This window comes from Alexandromys fortis, unplaced genomic scaffold, assembly GCF_014885135.2.
Source record: "Alexandromys fortis isolate MF-2015 unplaced genomic scaffold, M_Fortis_MF-2015_v1.1 scaffold_82, whole genome shotgun sequence".
Lineage (NCBI taxonomy): Eukaryota > Metazoa > Chordata > Mammalia > Rodentia > Cricetidae > Alexandromys > Alexandromys fortis.
This window is the reverse complement of record NW_026067963.1, coordinates 1,127,210-1,153,647: the sequence shown is the minus strand read 5'-3', so window position 1 is coordinate 1,153,647 and position 26,438 is coordinate 1,127,210. Positions and strand designations below refer to the sequence as shown.

At 43.0% G+C, this 26,438-nt stretch overlaps 1 pseudogene; it reads right to left on the bottom strand.

Annotated features, from left to right (window-relative positions):
* Positions 1 to 789: 789 nt before the first annotated feature.
* Positions 790 to 22,300, bottom strand: LOC126508388 (B box and SPRY domain-containing protein-like; annotated as a pseudogene).
* Between the last annotated feature and the right edge of the window lie 4,138 nt (positions 22,301 to 26,438).

The window sequence follows — 26,438 nt, the reverse complement described above, 5'->3', positions numbered from 1 at the left end:
GATGCATGCCATTTCTTGGGCAAAGCAAATTACAGGTTCACACTTAAGTCGAGGGCTCCGAGAGACTTAGTCCCATCAGATCAGGAGAGAGGAAAACTCCAAATGGTAGAATTATACTCTAGGTGGCTGGGAACAGAGTCTGGCCGGTTTCTTTTTTTTTTTTTTAAATATTTTATTTATTAGCCGGGCGGTGGTGGCGCACGCCTTTAATCCCAGCACTTGGGAGGCAGAGGCAGGCGGATCTCTGTGAGTTCGAGACCAGCCTGGTCTACAAGAGCTAGTTCCAGGACAGGCTCCAAAACCACAGAGAAACCCTGTCTCGAAAAACCAAAAAAAATTTTTATTTATTATGTATACAATATTCTGTCTGTGTGTATGCCTGCAGGCCGGAAGAGGGCACCAGACCTCTTTACAGATGGTTGTAAGCCACCATGTGGTTGCCGGGAATTGAACTCAGGACCTTTGGAAGAGCAGGCAATGCTCTTAACCACTGAGCCATCTCTCCAGCCCTGAATTTTTCATTTTTATATGGCTTCTTTTTCTTTTTTGGCCAGAAACACAGATTTATGAGACCCTCAGAAGAGCACAAGGAATGGTGGGTATGGGAGACTAAGGCCAAGAGAGAAACAGGTTCCCTATAGATGATCAGATTAAAAGGTCTGAGTTTGAAGCAAATCCTGTCTCTTCAAAAATTGCCCACGGGGAAGACCACACACATCATTGGGGGATAGGACACTAGCTGGAAGCATGGCCTGGCCTGCAAGGGTGATGGAAGGCATGGGCCTGGCCTCACTGTGGCCACTGGTGAACAATGGAGATGACCTGGTCAGCTATGGCAAAGACTGGGAGCAGCGGTAGAAGGAAAGACAAGTGGTGAATGTGAAGCACCGTCCTTGAGGCAGGCTCACAGAAGACCAGCTCTCCTGCTTGGAAGTCCAGCAGCATGCCCAGTTGTGCTGGGCACCGAAGCATTGCCAGAGGCTTGTGCTGTCCATTGTGTGAGAAACGGAACTCTTGAGCATAGTGGGAGAAGACCCAGGAGAAGGCACTGCGGCCCAGGTGGCAGTTACTACCAGAATCCTTTCGAGGCAGCTGGGCTGAGGCTACACCCACTTGATAAGTGCAACTATGCTGAACATTCACTATCTAGGCATGGAATCCAGTCTGGAAGGTGGTGGCAGCCAAGGCATTAAGCCAAGGGTCAAAGCACTCTGGGTCATCTGAGCAGGCCTTGGACTTCTTAGCACTGAAGGTCAGGGTCCTTCGATCTTCAGACAAACGCAATAAGGGGCTGACAGTCCTTTAATTGACATGCACCTCCTCCATGCCTGAGAGAGACCCAAGAAGTGATGTTGCCCAGAGTTGAGTCAAGCACTCTTCTCATTAAAGCTTAATTTGTCCTCCTCCTGGGGATCCAAAATGCCCTCTGCTTCCTCAGCCCTCTCAACAATCTTGTGCTCCTTCTGGGTCAGCTGGAGGTCATCCAGATGGGTGAGCATGCCCACCAGGCTGGTACGGAGGGTGTCCAGCTTTTTCAGTGCCTCAGTCCAATGTGCTTGCTGAGTCAGGATACTCTGGTGAGCCCGCTCCTCTTCACCGACCTCTGCCTATTCTCAGGCACACAGCCAGTCCATGTCGCCATTAAACAAGCTGCAACAGTCTGCTCACAAACCCCATCCAAGCTGCAACAGTCTGCTCACAAACCCCATCCAAATGTTCCATCTCCTGAAAGAGCCAGAGGTCACGCTGGCAGCAAGGCCCAGAAAGCCAGCATTTGAAAATGGTCATGGCTGAATCAGGAAAACCTCTTTTAAAGGAGCTGTAGCACATGGCCAGCAAACAGCAAGAAGCTGTGTTAAACTTTGTATTTTTGTGTCTAGAATTATTTTTCAAGCCCTCTCAGGTTTTACATGGGATTTAGTCCACCATGTTGGTGCACCAATCTTTTGGGGGGAAGCCACTTGTTTGTTCCCAGCCACTTGTGGGAGCTCTTTCAGCTCCTTCAGCTTTTAAGATATCAGTCCACTTGGGTGTGGTCTCATATACTATAAATGCAGCTATAAAGCATGTGCTCATTCTCTTGCATCCCACTCTCACTTCCTGCTGTTACACTCTGTTTCTGTTCCCCATTATCTAGGACAGTGATCTGTAAGTCTCCCCTAAACAAATAACTACTATTCATAATTATGAACTAGTGTGGGGGTTATTTTGTGACTTCCAACATCAGATACAGCAATAAATCATTAAATCAATAAATGCATGCATGTGGGTGTGTGTTTTAAGACAGGATAAATCAATACTATATTTATTTATCAGAATAATAGTATTGAGTTTTGCTCTGGGGGTAGTCAATGACCCATCTAACCCACAGATTCTTGGCCATTTTAACAATGCTAGATCAGTTCCACTTCACTGAGTGGGCCATGGCCTCAACCATAAAGTGGTTGGTTACTCCCATAACATTTGTGTCACTATTACCACGCTTGCACCAATAGGCATGTGTTGTCAGACCAGTCACTGCTGTAGCTTGCAAAGTTCACAGCTGGGTAAGATACAGAATTGATTTTTTTTTTCCTCTGGCATGATGCACAGCAGTAAAGAATTAGAACAGGTGAATATGCTCTGATGTTAGAAAAAAAAATGAAACTCAGCAACAAAGAATTCTCCAGAGAATATGGGCAGAAACCAGGCAGCTTTTGGGCAGCTGAAATCAATGTAGTTTTTGATAAGAAGGGATAAAACCTCTGACTTTGCATTCCATTTTCTGGGTGAGCTGCAGAAGGCTCTGTCTATTTTTAGTTGGTTGGTAACCTTTCTCTTACCCCTTTTCTTAAGCTGATATTTCAGAAGGATGTCACCGAATTGCCTAATTAAAACAGATCAGTGCTTAATTTAAGCATCTAAGGAGGATGCTTCACGGCTGGGAATGAACTCCCTGACAGTGGGGCTCTTTTCTTCTCTTCCAACTTAGTGCAGTGTCTGGTGTTCTGTAAATATATTCTTGGTAAATATATGGAACTGAAAAGGCCACCAGGCAATCTTTCATGGTTGATTTGAGCATTTCCCTCGACAAAATGGGGGTAGATTCTTATGTCTCTAAGTTATTTCTCATTTTAAAAAGTCATGCATATTAGATAAAACTCACAGCTAAGCATAAGCAGCAATGCAGTTTACAGGAATTTTATTATGAAGAAATATACTGGCTCATGTTTTCATCTTGTGTATGGTAAAACTGAATTTCCACTCAGGTCGTATTTGGACCTTTTTTTAATTTATTTGATAGCCACCCAGATTTCTGGTATTTTATTGCATTGGTATAAGCTAAAACATGACAGCTATTGTAAAGATGCACCAGAGAATTGACAACATGAATGGTGACAGCAGCAAGGAGTTCTCCGTTCGTGTGCATTTGCCTGCATGCATGCATGTGGGTGTGTGTTTTAAGACAGGATTTTACTCTGTAGCACGATTAATAAGAACCCAAAGACAGATATTGGGGTTCAACCTGAAGGTCAGAAAAGCAGAACAGCCAGCCACTTGCTCTTACCTCTACCTCAGTCTGAAATGGCGATCCTGCCTCCAGGAATCTCAGAATGAGACTGTGTGAGAGCTGTCTCTTCCTGTCTTATATTCCTCTCTAGGACTGGGATTAGAGGCACGCACCACTGCCGCCTGGTTTCTATGGCAGACTAGTGTGGCTATTGGGATTAAAGGTGTGTGCCATCACTGCCTGGTGTGTAAGGCTGACCAATGGGGCTGTTTTACTCTCTGATCTTAGGCAAACTATTTATTAAAATACAAATGAAGTATCACTATATTACTCTGCAGCTCATGCCTGGTCTCTGAATCACAGTCCTCCTCCTTTAGCCTCTGAAATGCTGGGGTCACACATGGGGACCACTATGCCTTGCCTATTTTATTTGCACATTGATAGAAACATATCTACTAAATTTACTTTTTTAGGTCAAGATTAACAATCAAGATAAATCAGTGTAATTTATAATTTCTTTTATACTATTCACTGAATAATTGTCATTTTCTGCATTAAATTTTGATTTTTTATTTCTAAATTTAATGTCTGTGCTTTTTGAATATAGATCCCCCTTCTCTGTGTGCATGTGTTGCTAGGGATTGAACCCAGGGTCTTATTATTTATTTATTTGCTTTTGAACCCAGGGTCTTATGTATGCTAGACAAGTACTCTATTCCCGAGTCACATCCTCAGCACTTTTTATTTTACATGTATTTATTTATTTTTCTTACCAAATTAAAAGAATAAAGTTAAATAACTTCCCCGTTCCCTGTCTTCCTTTCAACCCTGCCCATATTTTCCCTTATTCCCTTTCAAACAGATGGCTCCTTTTTGATTGTTACACACACACACAGAAACACATACATATATATGTATAAATACATAAATAAATATACTTTGCAGAGTCCATTTATTGTGGCTTGTGTATATATGATTTCAGGACTGGCCACTTTTTTACTGGATCACCAATTAAGGGGCTCACCACTGGGAAAGACTAATTCTTCCTCTTTCAACAGCCATTAGTAGCCTGGAGTTATTTGTTAAGGCTGGGTCCCTGTGAGATTTCTCTCTTCTGAATTAGTATATATATATATATTTTAATGGGAGTCTTGTAACACATTCATGAACTGTACAGATATAACAGATAAAAAATAAGCAAAGTGCAGAGACAGAATAACATGGCCAACAAACTAGACTTTGTGAGTGGATATACATAGCTATACAGTATTATGCAAAATTGTATTTATGAAAGGTAGTGACTGCGGATCAGGGGGTTTGTGGGAAATGGATGGGTTTGGGAGGCAGAGTGGTACATATATATTACAGGGTCCAATGGGGGTGGTGGTGGAGCAGCCTGCCCACAGGAGCCTTGTCTGCTGACTGGCTAGTGTGACTGTGATTGGTGAGTGAGGGACATGGGGTGTACCCTGGACCTAGGGCCTAGAGACTGGCTTGTCCAGCTGGAAGTTCAGTCACTCTAAAATGTCTTCTTTTTGCTCTACCTTCTGATACTTGTATTTTTTATTAGAATGTTTTATATACCATATATTTTGATTATATTCTTTTCTACCTCCCAGCTCCTCAGTTCTTCCCCATCTCCTTCCCCAGACAATGAAATTCATGTTCTTTCCCTCTCATCTCCAAATAACATCAAACAAAAACCCAAAGATCAAAACAAACAAAACCAAGTAAGACAAAGAAATACTAAAATATAGCAAGAAATACCAAAATATAGCAAGAAACCCCTGCCCCAACATATAATGTTTTGTGTTGACCAATTTCTTCTAGGGTCTGCTCTGGAGTGTGGTTGATATACCCAGTGAGACTCTATCAGAGAAGATGGATTTTCCCTATACAGCAGATATCAATTGCAAATAGCTTCTTGATTAGGGATGGTACTTTGTGTTTACTTTTCCTTCTCTATGCTAAGATTTGGTCTGGCTTGAACTTGTGCAGGTCTGATATATACAGCCACAGTGTCTGTAGCTTGTGTCTTGAAGATGCTATTTTCCTTGGAGTCATCCTCCATCTCTGGCTCTTACAAACTTTCTGCCTCCTCTTCTGCATTGAATCCTGAGTCTTGAGGGGTGGACCTTTGTAAAGACATCCTATTTAGGGCCAGTGCTCCGAAGTCTCTCACTCTCTGCACATTGTCCTGTTGTGTTATGCTAATTACCATTTGCCTCAAGAAGATGCTTCTCTGATGAGGCTGAGTGATGATACACTAATATAGAGCATAATTATTGTTTTTTTTTTTATCATTGTTTAGGTCTCGATAGGCTGCCATATTGTTAGACTTCATCCACCTGTTTTTTTGAGACAGAGTTTTTTTTCTCAGTGACTTAGAACTCATCCAGTAGGCTCACTAGGTTGGCAGACTGGTGAGTTCCAGTGTGCCACCAGTTCTGACATTTATTCTCTGGGTTCTTAGGTTTCCCCACGTCTGAAGCAGGTACTTTACTAACCAAAGTATTTCCCTAGCCTTGATTTTGTTCACATATTTAATTATTAAATAGAATGATAGTCAGGTGAGTTTCAGGAGTGGAACTCTGGTCGTCAGGCAGGACAGCAAGTGTCGTTACCCACCGAACCCTCTTGCTTGCCCTGCTCTTTACGTTTTGTTATGGAGGTTTTTATATTGGCATGTCATTAAACTCCCTAAATCTTGCTTTGATTGCATCTAGTGATGAGCTCATTAAAGCTGTCCTAAATTTATGTTAAAAAAAAGGAATGATAGCTACATAAATCACTGTACGGCCCATCTAGTCTTCAAGTACTTGGGTTGATGAAGCTGTGCGCTTTAACGCTGTAATTTTGAGCCTTTCCTGGCCTTTCTCCATGAGGCTTTGTGCACTACAGAGGAGAAGTAAAGAGATGGGGAAGGACACCGACACCAAACATCAGAAAGTGGGGAAGTATTCCTGGACTTGTCCTTACAGCTCAGTTGCCGGTCTTTTCTTACTGCTGCTGACTTATGCAATGGAGAATTTGCGACACACATTTGTTCTTATTTTGCTCAATAGCACTTTTGTCTGCCAAATGTAGCCACCCTGTCACATCTAGAACCTCCTCTTATTTGTAGTAACTGTGTTGTCCCTAGTGGGACTGGGAGACATTAAAAATAAAAGTTATCACAAAGCTTTTGTACTGAGTAGAAGACCGCAGAAAGCCATCTTAGTTCATCTTATGCTTCTTTGTTTCTGGTTTTAATCTGGCTCTCTCTCTCTCTCTCTCTTTCTCTCTCTCTCTCTCTCTCTCTCTCTCTCTCTCTCTCTCTCTCTGTATTTATGTAGGAAAGTGAGTGTAATTAGCTCTATCAAATTATTTTCTAGGTACAATGCTTAGAAATGAAAACAACCGACTTTATCCCAGACACCGAGGAAACCCAGAGAATCATGGCGTACTTTAAAAATCTGCACTTCACCAAATTAGAAAAAAATCTAAAAGAAATGGATGATTTTCTTGATACATACCACTTACCAAAGTCAAACCAAGATCAGATAAGTAATTTAAACAGACCTATAATCATTATTGAAATAGAAACCGTCAGTCATTAAAAGTCTACCCCCCTGCTGCATCCCAGGGCCAGATGGTTTTAGCACGGAATTCTACCAGACTTTCAAAGAAGAGTTAATACCCACAGTCCTCAAATTATTCCACAAAATAGAAACAGAAGGAATATTGCCCAATTAATTTTTTTAGGCCACAGTTATCCTGATACCCAAACCACACAAAGATCCAGCAAAGAAAGAGAATTGCAGGCCAATTTTCCTTATAATAGATGCATACATTCTCTGCAAAATACTTGCAAACAAAATTAAGAACATAACAAAAAGATCATCCACCATGATCAAGAAGGTTTTATCCCAGATATTCAGGGATGATTCAACACATGTAAATTGGTAAATGTAATCCACTGTATAGACAAACTTAAAGACAAAATCTATGTATTATCTTATTAGATGCAGAAACAGTCTTTGACAAAATCCAATACCCTTTGTGATAAAAGTCCTGGAGAAATTAGGGAAACAAGGGATATACCTCAATACAATAAAGGCAGTTTACAGTAAGCCCATAGCCAACATGAGCTTAAAAGGAGAGGAACTCACAGCCAGTCTGCTAAAATCAGGAACAGGACAAGGTTGGAAAGGAAGAAGTCAGAGTATCGTCATTTGCAGATGGTATGATAGCATACATTAGAGTCCCTAAAAATTCCACCAGGAAATCCCGACAGCTGACAAACACTTTCAACAAAGGAGCTGGATACTAAATTAACTCCCAAAACTCAGTAGCTGTCCTATATGCCAATGGCAAATGGAGTGAAAGACAATAGCTTCCACAGTGTCCTCAGAATAATGTGGATAATATTGTGGCGGTGTCTCTAACCAAGGGAATGAAAGACCTGTATGACAAAAACCTTAAGACTTTGGAGAAAGAAACTGAAGAAAATATCAGAAGAGGGAAAGCTCTCCCATGCTCATGAATCAGGAAAAATGGCCACCCTACCAAAAGCAATCTACAGATCCAATGCAATCCCCATCAAAATTCCAACACAATTCTTCACAGGCCTTGAAAGGACAGTTTTCAGCTTCATGTGTTAATGCAAACCCCAGGATAATTAAAACAATCCTGAATAATAAAAGAACTGCTGGGGCTATCACCATCACTGACCTCAAATTATACTACAGAGCTATAGTAATACAAACACCATGGTAGTGGCACAAAAACAAACATGTTGTTCGGTGGAATTGAGTTGAAGACCCAGACAGAAATCTGTACCCTACAGATACATAATTTTTGATAAAGAATCAGAAACTATATACTGGATGAAAGATAGTATCTTCAACAATTGGTTTTGCTGGAGGGGGCATGTAGAAGAATGCAAATAGACATATATTTATCACTCTACACAAAATTCAACTTCAAATGGATCGAAGAATTCAACATAAAACCAGCTACACTAAGCCTGGTAGAAAAGAAAATGAGGGAATGAAATTGAATTCATCCTGAATGACATAACCCAGACCCAGAAAGACAAATATGGTATGTGCTGGCTTAGATGTATATATTAGCTGTTAAGTCAATGATAACTAAGCTACAACCCATAGAACCATAGAGATTAGGTATAGAGTAGAGGATGGGAGGGAGTGCGTACACAGAACCCCCTAGGAAAGGGAAATAGAATTGTTATGAATGGATGGGTGGGGGACTGGAATGGGATGGTCAAGTGGAAATGGGGAGGGAAGAGGAAAATGAAAGAGAGAATGAGGGGAGATGCAGCTAAAACTTCGGTCCATTTGAGGGATAGTATGGAAACCTAATACGGTAGAAATATTTTTTTCTTTTGGTTTTCCAGACAGTTTCTCTGTGTAACAGTCCTGGAACTAGCTCTTGTAGACCAGGCTGGCCTCAAACTCACAGAGATCTGCCTACCTTTGCTGCCTGAGTGCTGGGATTAAAGGTGTGTGCCACCACCTGCCAATCAAAAACTTCTTAAAATATATACATATATAAGATAATCTACATGAAATCATCAAATTTTACAGGGTCAGAGCCCCAATGGGCCCTCTCTTGTCACCAACTGAAGCTTCCAGTACCAGGATTGGGTTACATTTAGTTGTGTTGTAGGCGAAAAAAGGGTCCCATGGGAACCTATAAACAATCCAGGTCAGCAAAGCAAACAAACAACAAACCCACAGACAGAAACGGGATGAGTAAAGGGCAGGCCATGAAATAGTTCAGCTGAGTCTGTATACAAAATCAACAGGACTTTGGGAGTTCCAAAGTAGGGATGAAGTCAGACTGTAGCATGTGTCTAGGTACCTACTTGCTGCTGTCTAAAAGCTGACCAAGTCCCAGGTTGAAGAAAATACAGAGAATTTTTCAAAGATTGGCTCCATCCTAATGTACGCAGCTTGTTGAACTGCTCCACTAAGTAACCATTCCCTGACAGACAGGGCATCGGGCTGGGATACTGTTGGGTAAGGATGAAACTGGGCTGGTATTCAGCAGGGAGCAGAGGTCCAACGGACACAGGGAGTAAATTGCAAGAGGGTCAGTGGAGACACCCGGGAGAAACAGAACGCCTTCCAATGACCTGCAGAGATTCAGTTGCCTGGGTGGGATGGAAAATCAAACCAATTTCTCTCTGTCTCAATGGATGTTCTCATTGTAACAAGCGGAGGACTTGGGAACACCCAGTTGAAATTTGGATTGGGCTAAAGTTACAAGTTTTGATGTGTAAAAGTAAACACTCGTTCAGTAAGTATGGATTGAGTACCTACTTTCTGCCAGGCCTTGTTCAAGGCACTTCAGATTCAACACTGAGCAAAACTGACTTGCTTGGCTAGAGCCGGCAATCCAGTAGAGAAAGCTGACAGGCCGAGAGCAGCACACACGAGGAGCAATCAGTGGTTGGATGGGAGAGTCTGGCGTGCTCAGGAAGGAGAGGGCAAAGAGCCTCTTAAGTATTTCAGAGGAGTTGCACAAGAGGCGAAGCTTGAATTGAATGGAAAGCCAGAACTCTGTATGGAGGTGTGTTTACACAGGCAGGAAAAAGGGAAAGTCAGGAGTGTGTCCTGCAGCCTTGGGAACGGAGGAGTGTCCTTGTTGGGAACCTCATGATGACCAGGAGTGATAAAGGGGTTGGATGGGTCTTGGAAAGGTCATGGAACCCTAGGAGGCATATTAAAGAGTTTGGAACCAGAAGGCTGTGGCATGACCAAGGGGCAGCTACGAACGTGAACCCCAAAATGGGAGCATTAAATTGTGTTTTATTATGTTAAGCTGAAGGTTAATGGTGTTTTTCAATTGATGGTGAAGTTTTACTCCTTCAGTGAGTTAGTACATAAACTTACCTCAGATCTATCACGATGATCCATCTGTACCATCTAAGGACTGGACCCCAGTTATCCACCTTTTATCTGTTGTGGCAATTCCTAGTCCCCCAAACTATTTGACTTAACTAAAATATATCTGTAAGAGCTGGGGTGTAGCTCAATAACAGAGTTCATGTTTAACATGTGAATGGCCATATGTTCTTTTTTGTTTGTTTGTTTTTTGAGACAGGGTTTCTCTGCATAGTCTTGGCTGTCATGGAACTAACTAGCTCTGTAGACCAGGCTGGCCGGCCTTGAACTCACAAAGATCCTCCTGCGTCTGCCTCCTGAGTGCTGGGATTAAAGGCACGTGCCACCATCGCCTGGCTAGCCATGTGCTCAACAGTTACCACTTTCCAAATATATCAGTTAGCTGATTAAATAAAATATACTTATAGTAGTACAATTATTAACTCAGTCCTCATTAAACTGTTTGCAGTAAGCACAGTTATCACCTCCACTTCACTGATGAGTCAGAGAGCAATCACACAGCTAGTGAGTAGCAGCCTCGTAGCTCTAGCCAGCTTTGGGACAGCCTGTACTCAACCTGCACCACACGCAGCCTCTGTGATTCACTTTTAAGAGGCTGAAAATGAAATCATCTGGACACAGTGCCGATCTAAGAAAGCCTAGTGAACACTAGCCATTTGAATAGACGCTCAACGGAGCCAAAACAAGTCTGGGGCTCTCCCCGTGAATATAGGTCAGTCTCCACTCCAGGCTAGAAGCCAGACAGGTAACTCCAAATCACAATCCGTGGGAGAAGAGCCATGAGCAATGGTGACAGAACACTGACATGTGGCATCCACGGGGACACAAAGCCACCGCGGGAAGAGTGTCACAGAGAACTACACTTAAAGTTCACAGTGAAGAATCCATGGGATCTGGGAGCCTGGACAACTAGAGAATGGTTTTGTTCAAGGCAGAGCAGCTTGGAGATGGGAGAGACCTAGGGAGAATACCAGGCGGGGAGCGAGGCAGTGGGTTGTTGCAGGCTCACCCAGGCAGGGCTGTTGTAGACAAACACCCAGCAACTGTCATCCTTTTAACCTACACCATGAGCTGAGTAACAAGAGCCCGTAGCACACAGTGCCCCAAATGTCTGTGAGCGCTGTGTTTCCCCCAGCAGGGAGCTTTGCGACAATCTTTCTTTTCTGAGTTCTCCCTTTCCCCTTCCCTCCATTCCTCCCCTCCCTCCCTCCCTCCCTCCCTCCCTCCCTCCCTCTGGACTGACATTGGGAATTGTTTATTTTTAAACTTTTATTGAATTTGTTCTTTAACGGTGTCACACACGTATAAAGTATGTATATAGAGTAATGTAACCCACATCCTCTCTAATTTTCCTTTCACCTCTATTAACAAATTCCCTCTAATTCCCTTTTTTAAAACAACTTTATTGAGGACTATTTTGACATATGGAATTTGTGGGCCATCTTAGTTAGGGCTTCCAGTGTTCTGGTAAAACACCATTACCAAAGGCAGAGACGGGTTTAGAACTCCAGGTTAGAATGTGGAGGCAGGAGCTGATGCAGATGCATGACGGAGCGCTGCTTACTGGTTTGCTGCTCATGACTTGCTCAGCCTGTTTCCTTATAGCACCCGACCACCAGTCCAGGGATGGCCCCACCTCCATCAACCGTCAATCAAGAGAATGTATCACAGGCTTGCGCACAGGCCAATCTGGTTGGGGGCATTTTCTCCATTGGGGTTCCTTCTTCCAGAATCACTCTAGCTGACATCAACTTTAATGAAAACTAGGCAGCACACTTCCAACATAAAAATCAGTAATTTTTAGTAACTATAAATGTTATAACCATCAGCAAAATCTGTCCTAACGCTTTTCACTTATGCACCTTTAGGGAGCCTCAAACCCATTTACAGCCTCCAACTCCAGCCGCAGGCAATATTTTATACAAACTCTGTGGTCTCTTAACTGTGACTTATTTTACTTAGCATGTGTTTGAGGTCATCCCTCATAGAAAATAATAGAAGTTTATATATATATATTTGGAATATATATATTCCAAACAGAAGTTATATGCATATACACATATATGTATATTCATAGAAAGTAAGAAATGTTCCATGATTTTACTGCTAATGGCATTGCACCCATTAGCTTTCAAAATTAGGAACAAACACATAACAATGTGAGAAAGAGGATTCTGTTCATTTCTCAAACATGAACCAAAGCTGAGGGCTCGGTTTTGGACTGTGTTGTTCTGCTGCACTGTCCCGCAAGGTGTTTCCCCATGGAAATGCCAGTCTTGTGAGATCGTATTATAGATTATCCCATTAAGGTGGAAGAGGGACTTGTAAAAAGAATAAGCACCCTGCTTTAGGATTCTACTTCTCTAAAAGCAGGTGAACTATATACACAGACGAACACACACACATTTTTCTGAATAAGTCAAGAAAAATGAACACAATTATGATTTTCTATCATAAATTAAAATTCCCATACCAATAATGATCCTGGATTAACCTGACTCTTTAGCTAATCTCTCTCTCTCTCTCTCTCTCTCTCTCTCTCTCTCTCTCTCTCTCCTCTCTCTCTCCTCTCTGTGTGTGTGTGTGTGTGTGTGTAAAACACCACAACCACTAGCATTGGCACCACCCAAAAACCAGTTGCTTCCTCATCCAGGTAGCAGTTAAGTTATATACAAAGCGCTAGAAGAACAGAAAGTAAGGGCCTAACAAGTTTTTCAACGACACTGATTCTATGTCTGAGCCAAGAGAAAGAAGCCTGTGATGTCAAATGAAGGCTCTTGCCAAGAGTTTTAAGGTACAGCTTTTACTAGCTAATAAAAACCCATGTAGCTACACCATCCAGGTCACCTTGCGACACTCTACAGTTCAAGCATACTGCAGAATTTATTTTTTCAACCAGTCTTGCTAACAGATTTAATTGAAGTGGCTTTGGCTTTTGGCAGTTTCTTCTTATTTTAGGAACTATTTCAGGCAGCTTTGGACTGGACAGGGAAGAAAGATGCACATTCTTCATTCTTTTCCAGATGGGCTCCATCCTTTCCCTAAGCTAGAGGAAATTTTCTTCTGTCTTGGTGGGGCCCCTGGTCAACTCAGGACCATTTCTAGGCATAGAATCAGCTTTGCCTAACATTTTCTATGGTCTCCAATTTAGTGTTTATCAGGAGATAGTGGCTTTATGCTCGCCAATCCTGGTTTGTAAGTGAGAAATGCCTACAGAGTCTTACTGATGATCTTGCTCCACTACTTCATCTTATAAGACCCTTAAGATCCAGAGAATTAAAATGGCTTACTCATGTGACCTATTCAAGTTATGATTATGAAGAGTATTATGAAGAGTATGACCTAGTCTTCTCTACCTTATGGAGGGACCTATTCTTTGTGTTTAAATGTCTTCAGCTCCATCTTTTGATGAAGAGCGGCTGCGTTACTTGACAGCTGATAGGATTTATCATTCACTGTGAGCGATGAATCATCTTCATTCACCTTTACTCAGAAATGGTTGACTTTATTCATTAGGATTTATGCACCTGGATGGCACTCACTACTGGTGCCTTCTTGACCATCATTTGAATTTTAATTTTTATAGTTATAATTTTTATATCAATTCAGTCTTTTAAGAGAGGAGTCTTACGAGTGAAAACCATGAGGCAAACAGGAGCCTCAAGGATCTGTGGCATGGATGAAGGCTGGTGCCCATCCACCTCCCCTAGGAGCTGTAATTCCAGTAGGGCAACGCTAGGTGGTGAGTGAGACTTGAATATTTTCAGTTACCTGCCTATATGAATGGCCCAGCTGCATTCATTCATTGAGAGTAATATTCTGTTGAATTCTCTTCAGATCTTAGCATCGCCTGTCAATCAAAACTCAAGATTCCTGGTACATGCAGCATTAAATGGAGACGCTTTATTGTTTCAATGTATCAGCCTTTTACTTCCCTTGCTAACCTCTTAGAGTTGGAGGGTAAGTGAGCCACATGTTTGCAAGACTTGATTGAGTTTATTGTTTCTGTATTTGTTCTGATTGACATTTTGATTGGGCCCATACAGTAGGCATGCCTGCAGGTCTTTCAGACATTCCCTGGAATCACCCATTCCATCTTCCTTCTTCCTCGCATCCTTCTGAGGGTCATTCATATCTGGTGATGATACTGAGGTTTTTCTTTCAGCTCCACTGCCTCCTCTTTTTAATTGTTTTTACTGAGCTATGTATTTTTCTCCACTCCCTTCCCTTTCTCCCCCTTCCCTTCTACCCTCTCTCATGATCCTCACTCTCCCAATTTACTCAGGAGAGCTTGCCTTTGTCTACTTCACATGTATGTCCTTTTTGTTGTCTTGGCTCTCTTGGATTGTGAATTGTTGGCTGGGTTTTTTTTTTTTGCTTTATGTCTAAAATCCACTTATGAGTGAGTACATTATGATATTTGCCTTTCTGGGTTTGGTTTACCTCACTCAATATGATGTTTTCTAGCTCCACCCATTTGTCTGAAAATTTCAAGATGCTGTTTTTTTTCTGCTGTGTAGTACTCCATTGTGTAAATGTACCACATTTTCCTTATCCATTTTTTTGGTAGAGGGACCAAATTTAGGTTGTTCCAGGTTCTGGCTATGACAAACAATGCTGTTATGAACATAGTTGAACACATGTCTTTATGGTATGATTGAGCATATACCCAAAAGTGGTATTGCTGGGTCTTGAGGTAGGTTGTTTCCTACTTTTCTGAGAAATCACCATACTGATATCCAAAGGGGCTGTGCCAGTTTGCACTCCCACCAGCAATGCAGGAGTGTTCCCCTTATCCTGCATCCTCTCCAGCATAAGTTGTCATCAGTGTTTTTGATCTTGGCCATTCTTACAGGTGTACTATGGCATCTCAGAGTTGGTTTGCTTTGCATTTCTCTGATGGTTGAGGATGTTGAGCATTTCCTTACGTGTCTCTCAGCCATTGTAGAGTCATCCATTGATATCCTCTACCAAAAAAATGGATAAGGAAAATGTGGTACATTTACACAATGGAGTACTACACAGCAGAAAAAAAACAGCATCTTGAAATTTTCAGACAAATGGGTGGAGCTAGAAAACATCATATTGAGTGAGGTAAACCAAACCCAGAAAGGCAAATATCATCCAAAAAGAGAGTGCCTCCTCTTTTTAGTATGAGCTATGCTTCACACAAATTCTGCTTTAATTTTATACACCGGGTGACTCAAGCAGGGCATTTACCCTCATAACAGTGCTACAAGACAAGTCCCATTGTGATCTCAATTTTATTGATAAGGAAAGTGATATTTTGATTTCAGATATGAAATAATTGTTAATAAGTGGAGGATGGAGAGATTTAGCTGACAGTCTTTTAGTTACTATATTATTCCAGGCTTATCCACCTCTATATACTGCTTCCAGACTCTTGAATCTTGCTGTGGGAGTTAAGCACACATCCCAGGGACTATTAGCATCAAAATCAAGTGAGGGCCCTGAGATTACTCCTGTGCTTAAACTCTCAGATAAAGAATCTCATATCATTTTTATGCCATATTTGAAGTTCCATCCCCCCGCCTCAAGAATCTCTGGTATTGAGCTAGGGCTATTATTATTCTTTTTGTTCCTTTATTCCCATTGTCTATAGGGTATAGATGTCTCCACAGAAAGAGCCCAGAAGAAGTATGAAGATAAATACCTTTAATATAGCATAGAGAGAAATCATATATGCAAGTTAAATGACTGGGCAGTCCACTTTCAGCTGTTGTAATGGAATAGTCAAGAATGGAAGTTATAGTTTGAACATGTTCCCTCCAAAGTTTGTGTACCATAAACACAATGATACGTTAATAGTATGTGAAGGTGGCCGAGCCTATGGGATAGTTAGGATTACATGAAGTCATATGGAAAGGGCATGATGAGGATGGCAGGCTCATGCTGGCTTGCTTGCCCTGTCGAGCCATGTTACACCTTCTGTGATGCAGCAAACAGGTCCTCACCAGATGCCGAGCAGATATTGCCACCATGCTCTTGGAGATCTCAGTCTCTAGAGCCATGAACCAAATAAATGTTTATTCTCTATACATTATCTGGCATTAGGTATTTTTTGCATGGCATTAAAAATAGATGAAGATATTGGGTAACAAAGTAGAGAAGCTTATTCTCATCCATTTCTGGAACTTGACAAGCCCAAGACCAAGGTACTGGGGCCTCCTCCTCTTCCTTCTTCTTCTTTTAAGAAAACCTCTATTTTATGTGTATATGTGCCTGAGCATATGTATGTGCACCATGAGCGCACAAGACCCTCCAGAGGTCAGAAGAGGGTGTTAGATGCTCTAGAACTGGAGTTCAGGTGGTTGTCAATTTCCATATGGGTGCTGGTAACCGAACCTGGCTCCTCTGCAGGGCAGTAATCTTTCTGGACCCTGCTGAGTCCTTCTTCTTATGTCCACACAGGTTGAAAGGTGGAGGCACAAAAGAGGGGTAAGCTCTGGATTCATGCCCTAGAAGAGCAAACTCATCCCACAGCCCTTTTAGAGAATCATCAGTGAACCCATTCATGAGGGCATGGCCTCCTCAGAGACCTTACCACCATACTGTTGATTTGAGGGTTATGTTGCCAACACAGGTATTTTGGAGGGACACATTAAAGCAATGCAATGCTTTTCCTTAAAGCATTAAAACAATTCAAGAATAGGTTTTGTGTGATTTGAGAGTAGTGTTTTCCAGCAGACATGTAGAGAAAACTTCTATTTGTATTTTTTTTTGTTTTCACTTTTTAGCTAACCTAATTTGGTGTTTTAGCTAATGTTGTATAACTCATTTTTAAGATGCAGGTCTGTTTTGAAGGGATCCCATGGGCTGAAGGATGAGGTGATATAGACTATGATGATGCTGTTTTCTTCATTGCAAATGTCAGCACTGATAGCCAGACTCTGTGTTGCTTTAGGCGTGTGAGGCTGTGGGCTAGGTGTTTCCAGCTACTGTTTGGGAGGGCATTTTATTGGCATTGAGAACAGTAAGATAGAAAGTTTGGAATTTGGAATGGCCCCTGAGTGTTTGAATCCTGGAACAGTGACATCTGTAGGACTTTCTTTCAGTTTGGTTATGTAGAAGGTGGACAGATTGAGTAGAAACTTGCCCTGATGTTGTGTCTTAATAAAAATTCTGCTTACTGAAAGAGTCCAAGCGCTGCCAAGCTCCTGCTTTATCCTCGATAGACAGAATAAGTGTGCAGTCACATAACACTGGCTCCGAAGTCTCCAGATGCGCATCTGGCTTGATTCTTCTGGTGCATGCTCTGATTATATTTAGACAAAACTTCCCAGAAGGTGCCTTTCTGTTTCGCCCCAGATTAATGAGAATGCTTGGCTGTACTCGATGAAAGATGGCTAAGTAAGATTAGCTATGCATTAATTTACTTGGAATGGTAATGGGGGGGGGTCTCTCACTGCAGTCATCCTGGGCTCTGTCATCTGTCAGTTTGCCAAAAATGAAAAATAAAATGTGACCACTGCACAGTTCCCTGAAGGAAAAAAATTGAATTCTCCTCAAATCGGTAACATTTTTATCTGCATCACGGAACCCGAAGGGAGGCCGCTACATGCAATTCTGTGAGCTCAGTTGATTTTTGAAAAGAACAAATGCAACCACGAAATTTCACATTCTAGGGTCAATTATGCAGAAGCTTCCCTAATGCAAACAGTGGCAGCTTTTGCCTTTACTGCGTAAGCATACGATTTTTGGGGATTCACAGTATGTGCTAATAGTTTGATTAAGAACTTCTGGAAAGGAAGATCTGTCACACACAAGTGTTAAGTGAACAAGCTTCAAGCCTATATTAATCGTACATTGTATGATTTCAAAGAAACAAATTGGCTCAGCCTCCAGACACTTTTGTCCAATTAACAGTAACTGACCGATGCGTGAGGCTGGACTTTGTTTTCCTGGCTTTGTAATCTTCCCCATCTCACCTTGACCCCTCTCTCTTTCTCTCCCAAACAGGAAGAGCCCTGTGATCAACCAGTCACACACGACTATCCGTCATATTTTCATTGTAATGCCATCCCAACCAGGTGTTCTACCATGTAGCTCAGGCTGGCTTCTAACCTGTTGTGATCCTCTTGTATTTTAGCCTCCCAAGTGCTGGGATTATAGGTGTTCAACAACACACCTGGCTCAACTGAAGTCAGACAAGTCTCCTGCAGTCGACCAAGATCTCGTGTAATCCTTTGGCATCCTAAGTAAGATAATATCAGCTTACTTACTTGTGTGCATAGTTTCTCCAAGCAAAGGAACAGTGATTGGTTTTGCAGGGAATTGTTTTAGCTGTCAGGAGCCATTTCCCCCCTATCATTACAGGAACCATCACCCTGGGGAGTCTGCAGGGAACCTCACACCCATAATTATGTTCTATTGACAGAATCTGCTTCTCACCCAATTAACTGTTAATCTATTAGCAGAATACACCTCACATTCCAGCTACCCAGGGAACCAGGTGTGGCAACTCGTGACTTCCTGGCCCTGTCTGTCTGAATGTAACCTAGCCTACGTGACCGGAACCAGCGGCGAGATCCCTTGCCCTGCCCCCCATTCCTTACCATATATAAGCACCAACCATGACCCTAATAAACGGAGGCTTTGACAAAGTTGCTTGGCCTCGTTCTTCTGTCTTAGCTCATTCCCTTCCAGGTAGCGCCCCTCCGAGACCCTGGAATTACTGATTGCGGGTGGGTTACTAACCCCTAGACTGAGTAGCCCACCCAACGCAATCCACATTTAGCAGTAGCGTAATATTTCTTCCTTTTCCTTTTTTTTTTGTTGGTTTTTTAGCACAGGTTGGTTTTGCATCCTTGTTTCTGATGCTTTCACCTAGTGCTGTAATGACTGGTGTGTACTGCAATGTCCAACAACATTTCTTAGTGATCATAATAATTCATAAGTTGCATAATACATAAAGCAGTATATTGTCATATTATAACACCAATCTTTTTGCATATCGATTTGGAATTTTCTACTACTAGAAGGTCCTTTACCAGTAACTGAAGAGCACACCCAAGAAAAGCTGCAGTGACAAGGCAATCTGCTCCTAATGGCCACCCTCTAACTTGCTCCAACAGCTTCACATTCAAGTAGGCTCTTGAATTAAGGTTAGTTCAGTCAGTGGGGCTGTTTCTTACTATTGCTGTAACAAACTAGCACAAACTTGGTGGGCTGAGACATTGCAAATCTAAGACATCAGTGCACAGACGTACACCGGTCTGGGTAGAGAACGTTCAAGGATCAGACAGAACCTATGAACTCAGGTGTTACTGAAAATCAGAAGGGTCCTTTAAAAATAATTTGTATTTGATAATACAGTTGAACAGATTTCCAGTGACTTCAGCTTTAGAGGCACCCCCATCACCATAGCAATTAATCACACCCACTGATTTCACTGTCAAGCTCCCCCGTACCTTGCCTTTGAGTGGACACAAGCTGTTAACCAGAGAGGGCGTTTCTGAGGGAGCTTTTTCAGGCAGATGAGGTTGCAGGGAAATATTCAGCAAAATACATGTTGAGAAACCCCGTGCCATTTTCTTGCTTTGCCACAGGGGCACAGTGGCTGTCGGAGAACAATCTGCTGTGGGTCTCAGGAGTTCCCTGAGCCCCTGAAGGGGCTCTTGTTGGAGGCCTTGCTTGTCGCTTTCACAGATGCTGTTTGCAGGGCTCTTCCCTCAAGAGGTGAACAGCCCAGTACTGGGCGGAAGCCTGCACATCTCCTCTGGCGCAGAGCAGAGCGCTTTTGTTCTCCCGGGAGCTCAGTCCTGTTTACTTCCTCTGGTACCCCCTCAGACCAGATATTACTCATGCCCCGCGAGGAAGCCACTCTAAAGACCCGCGTGGGGCCCATTAACACCTCAGCAGCAGCTCCCTGCAAACGCTCCCACAGCAAGCCATCATTTCAGGACTCGGGGCTGTACCCGCAGCGTGAGAGCCGTTTTAATCTAGAGTCTGCCTCCTCATGCTTCATTGTATTTAGAACCGGGTGTTTTTCTGCCATTATTTGGTGATTTTCTTGCAAAATAGGCCATTTTATGAAAAAAATGCCTGATTATTGCTGCCAGAAAATTCATATCCAACAATTTGCTGCAAATGACAGTCCTAAAAAGTTAGTGTTGTTTAGACAAATACAAATATTTTCAACAATTATTTTGCATTTAATCATGGCACAATCCTGCCCTCCCCGTGTCCCCTTCCTTACCTAAGTGCAATAACAGAGTGTTACAGTGTAGCAAACGCCGAATAGAGTCTCCGCTGGACCGCGTTTACCCTTTTCAGCCATCTTGTAGGAGGTCCGATCCATTTCAGCAGAAACCGCTTGACCCCGAGTAAACACGTAGGCTGTTTGGTCAGGGCAGCTGATTAAGGGACAACACACTTCCTTGACAGTCAAGCTCAGAATGTTATGAGCTTGGAGCAAGAGATATCAGCCGAGGGAGGGCTCCCCTCAGGAGGGGTGGGAACTTAAGCCTCCCTTTTCAAAGATGGAAGGTTTACTCCGCACCCCCCCCCCCTTTTAAAAAGATGGTATTTCACTGTGTTGCCCAGGCGGCCTTAGAACTCCAGTTCCAGACTCATGTGGTCCTGCAGCCCCAGCCTTCTGGGTAGTAGGACTTCAGGCACGCCTCAAAGTGTTCTGATGGACGTCCAGCCTTGGAGTAGAATATACTTTGCTCGCTCAGAGAGATCTGCCGGAGCCTCAGAGAGTTCAAGTGCGCAGGGCCTCTCTGGAAGGGTTAATGGGAATGAGTCTGATCTGCTCGTAGCTCAGTCAAGAGTAAATGTAAGCCTTCCCAGGGGTTCAGTCTAGGCTCTCACTAGTGCTGGGTCACTGCTGCAAAGTATTAAGGTGTAGCAGTGTCTCCCATGTTAGTCAGCAGCAGCCAGAGGCTCTGTTAGATGTCCTGGAAGATTTTAATCCACAGGATCTCCTCATCTCCCTGTATAGAGCAAAGATGGAGTCTATTAGAGGGGACTTTTCTTTTTTTTTTTAAATTAATTAATTGATAATTTACATACCAATCCCAGTTCACCCTCCCTCCTCTCCTCCCACTCCTCCTTTTCCCCCACTGCTCCTCAGGGAGGTTAAGGCCTCCGAGAGAGGGCTTTTCATTCCCCTGCCTGTCCCCAGAGGAAATGGTGACCTCTGACAGCGAAACTACAAACAAGTGTGGTTGCTGCTCATTGTTACGTCCGTCCGTGGTAAGTCTGGATTGCTACCGTGAGGGTGTCACGTCATCTCTGCTCCTCAGAGAGGAGGGTCTGCCAACATTGTCTACTGGGCCTCTACTGAGCCACGCATCACGACTGACACTTTCTGTGGACCAGGGGCAGGCCTTGTGTGTGCTTGGCTTGGCTGGTGAGGGCTGTTTCTGACTTCTGTCTCCCTACTCAATGCGTGGGTATCTTCGGGTAGACTTGTGACACCCAGGAACTCCGTGGATGTGGTCAAATGGGTCTCGGATTTCCGCGTGCACACTCTCCTCTGTGCAGCCGGTAGAACGCTCCTCCGTCAGCTTGCCTGGCACTCTTTCCGTTATGTCTCTGCCCAAGGATGCTCTTTGTACACACACTAGCATTTATGTCACCAGCTTAGCTAGCATGTGTCAATTGGCTTAGTGTTTCTGAAAAGGTTCTGGCGAGCTGGAATTTTGGCAAGTACTGAAATGAGTGATGTGCACTCTGAAGTTTGGGAACCAAGGGCATAAAGGGTGGTGTTCGAATTCTTCGGCCTGAAATAGGGATAGTTCTGTTTCTTACACAGTTCTCTTTCTCTATTCACTTACCCTTCATCAGTACCTGACCACATCCCGGCATCTTCTGAAACTGTTCCCAGACCTGGCGAGATGAATTCCTTCATACAGCTTGCTTCTTCCCCCATGGTAGTTTCAGGTTGTGAGTAAGGGGCAGAATTTTGGCACACTGAACTTGGCATCTCAGATTCCGTCATGGTAGAATCTGCTAACTCTACTAGTATGACCTCATTGTAAATACTGGTAAACTGCCAAAATAACTATCACTTTTTAGCGCAAGCATTGTTCTCTTATATGAGTACCTATTCTTCTGATTTCTGAACAAAACGAAACAATGCAGCTTGCACTTTGTAGGGAGCCCAGGGGAATGGGAGAGCTCCACAATAAGGCTGTGTGCACAGAGCCAACTTTCTGTCTCCCATCTGTCCATAGCGGTCGCTATAACTGACTGCTCTTGGGTAGCCAGGGGAAGCATTCAACGAGAACTAATTGTACGAATTAGAAACGTATGAACGAAATGTAATATTAAGTTCACAATCTTAGTGTAAGTCAGAGAACAAAAAAGGGCACATTATCAGATCCTCTTGCTAGCAGGTGGGCTGGTGTGCGTGTCCTGTGTCACACCACACCCTAAACAGGGTGGTTGTCATTTATTGCATCTGTGAGTTTCTAGAATCAGTCCCAATGGTCATTTTTAATCCCTGTTTCATTTAGAATAGGGATCCAAGGATGTACCTCAAGGAGTTCCTTGTGCCTTTGACATTATTTGCCAAGTTTGAAATCAGTTTAGGTAATTTTCCGTAAGGAGAGATGCCCATTGTTTTTATTTACCTTAAAAGACTGGATGAGCCCAGAAATTTAGAATCTTGTTCTAAAATTTCCCAATGGTGGAGACCTTTTTTTTTTGTTGTTAGTTTATTTATTGTTGTGTGCATGCATGATGCCTGTGTTGGTGCATGTGGCAGTCAGAGAACAGACAACATTGTGGATTTGGTTCTCCACTTCTGTCTTTGTGTGGCAGGGGTTGAACTCAGGTCATCCAGCTGGTGAGGCAAACGTTTCCACTCACTGACCCGTCTCACCAGCCTGAGTCCCGTTCTTTAGCAGCTGAAAGGCAGGAGCTTCAGAGACAGCCTTCAAGGCTCAAATTACGATTCTTACTTGCTCATTTATTCACGGTGTGACCACAGGCAGAGAACTTCTCTTCTCTGAGCTTTAGTATCTTTGACTGTGAATGAGATGAGGATGTTGGCTGCTTCACAAACTGGTCCTGAGAATTCAATGAACAAGTGTATGCAAGATTGTGCTGGTTAATTTTTTTTTGTGGCTGTAGACTAGAGTTGCCTGGAAGAAGGATGGCAAGTAGGAATTGTCTCCAGACAATGGTCATGTATGTGGGGCATTTTCTTAGCTAATGATTGATATGGGAAGACCAGTCCTACTGTGGGGAGTGCCGCCTTTGGGCAGATGGTCCTAGACTGTGTTAAGGAAGCAGGCTGAACAAGCCGAAGAGAGCCAGCCAGCAAGCAGCATTCCTCCATGTTCTCTGCTTCGGCTCCTGTTTCCAGGTTCCTGCTTGAATTTCTGCCATGACTTCCCTCAATGTTATTTGGAAGTATAAGGCAAATAAAACCTTTCCTCCCCAAGCAAGCTTTGGTCAGTGTTTTTAATCACAGAAATAGAAAACAAACTAGAAGTGTTCAGAACAATGCTGTGCCATGGTACATTCAGTAAATGTTAGCTGTGTTCATGTTGTTGTTGGTTTTGTGACTTTATTATTACAAGACTGTAGTGAGTCTTGAGCCAGACGGATCTTTGTATCCGTACATTCCTTGCAAATTTCTATTTCTTGTATCCCCCAGTGCCTTGTCCTTTCATTTGGTCCCAGGACAGACACTCCTGTCTTTTGCATTGAAATACCTATGGCGCCCTTGTACGAACAAGACTTTTTGGTAGGCAGTAATATTCAGATATATTCCTCCTTTCTTTCCCAGTCTTAATCAATGACGCCTTCTATTCTTCAGGGATGTGCTCTGCATAGATATTTTGCATAATTTTGCATTTTTTGCATAATTCTGTTTTGCCGCATAACAGCGTGTCAGTTCATCTCCCTCTTTCTGTGCCTTGCAAAGAAAGAAAGTCGTCTGGAATGGCTGGCTGGCACTCTCACGGTGTTTACTCGCTAACATTACATCGTGGAAAGAGTCCCCAGAGGCATGTTAATAGGCAACAGGCAAAATAACAATAAAGAAAATCAATGGAGGAAAAAAAAAACCCCATACACTCCTGTAAAACGGATTTGTAGCTGTCAGAGCTTCTAGGCACTCAGCCTCCGAGCTGTTAATTGTATGTAATTATGAAGTGCTGAACTATGAATGGTCCTGACAGAAACCTAGGAGCACGGAACCAGCCTGTATTCAGATGAAATATTGATCTGTAAAGAGTGATACACTTTTTATAATCTCAGTGTTACGATTCTTTGGATAACATTTTTCATGGTTGAGAAACTTCGAGAGAAAACAGTCCTGACTAGAGCACCTTCCACACCAGGAATTTAGGGAACCGAATAAAAATAATATCTGTTTTCATTAGCGTGTGCCTCAGGACAGAGGATTTTGATTCTAATAATTTAGATCTCAATCTTACTGGGGATATTATGGAAACGCTTTCAATGCAGTCGAGAAAAACCCTGGGAGCTCGAAGGAGAGCAGGAGTGAATTGGAAGCTCTGTAAACGACAGGCTGTGAGCTTCCTAAGGGAGACATTGAAAAGAGTGTGCGTGTGTGTGTGTGTGTGTGTGTGTGTGTGTGTGTGTATACATACTCGTGTGCCACAGCATGTGTGCGGAGTTCAGAGGACAGCATTGTGGGCCAGTTGTCTCCTTAAACCTTTATGTGGATTGGATTTAGGCCCTGAGGCTTGTGTGACAAGTGTTTTCCTGCTGAGCCATCTCTCCATCCTACAAGAGGATGTGTTGAGTATCACGAAGGGGCAGCAAGAAGACTCAGGCATAATGATACTCGCTACCAAGCCTGACAACCTGTGTTTGATCCCTAGGGTGCACATGGTGGAAGGAGAAGACTGACCCCCCCAAGCTGTCTTTTGACGCTTCTGTGTGCACCCCCATTCTATTCACTAAGTAAAGAGATGTAATTAAAAGTAAGCTAAGTGTCATTTGTAGACTGGAGGGTTTGAAACGGCTGTTGGTTGTTTGAGGGTTCCTTTTGCACTGTAGATAACTTTGAAAGTAAGTTGAGGTGTTTGGGGTAGGTTCCTGACTTAGGGTTTCTATTGTTGTGACGAAACACCGTGACCAAGAGTCATGGTGGGGAGGGAAGGGTATATTAGGCTTACACTGCTGCTCATCACTGAAGAAGTCAGGATAGGAATGCAAACAGGGCAGGATCCCAGAAGCAGGAACCGAGACAGAGGCCATGGAGGGGAGCTGCTTACTGGCTTCTTTCCCCTGGCTTGCTTAGCCCATCTTCTTATAGAACCCAGGGCCAGCAGCTCAGGGATGACACCTCCCTCCATAGGCTGGACCCTCCCCCATCAATCCCTAAATGAGAAAATGCCTTACAGCTGGATCTCAAGGAGGCATTTCCTCAGCTGAGGCTCCTTCTTCTGATAATTCTTTATCATGTGTCAAGTTGACACACAAAACTACCAAGCACAAACGACCCCTTGTCAACTTGGCACACAAACACATCACCATTAAGCCACAGCCCTTCCTTCCTTATTCATCACCACGATCTTAAATAACATTAGAAGTCCCACAGCCTTTACAAGTTCAAACACATTAAAATTTCAGTTCCTTAAAAATAGTCAGTCTCTTTAAAAACCCAAAGTCTTTTAAAATTCAAGTCTCTCAACTATGGACTCCCGTATACTTTCTTACTTCAAGAGGGAAAAACCAGGGCACAGTCAGAATCAAATCAAAGCAAAACAAAATTATTCTGCCCATCCAATTCCTGGGATCCATTCCCAATCTTCTGAACTCTTCCAAAGCGCTTGGGTCACTTCTCTGGCTCTGCCCTCTGAAGCACACATAGCTTGTCTTCACAAACTCCATAGAGGACTGATCTCCAAAATATACAAAGAACTCAAGAAACTAGACATCAGAAAAACAAATAATCCAATAAAAAATGGGGTACAGATCTAAACAGAGAATTCTCAACAGAAGAATCTCAAATGACCAAAAGACATTTAAGGAAAAGAATCCCAAGATGTTTCTGGGATTTCTCACTTTTACCCCACCTTAATTTA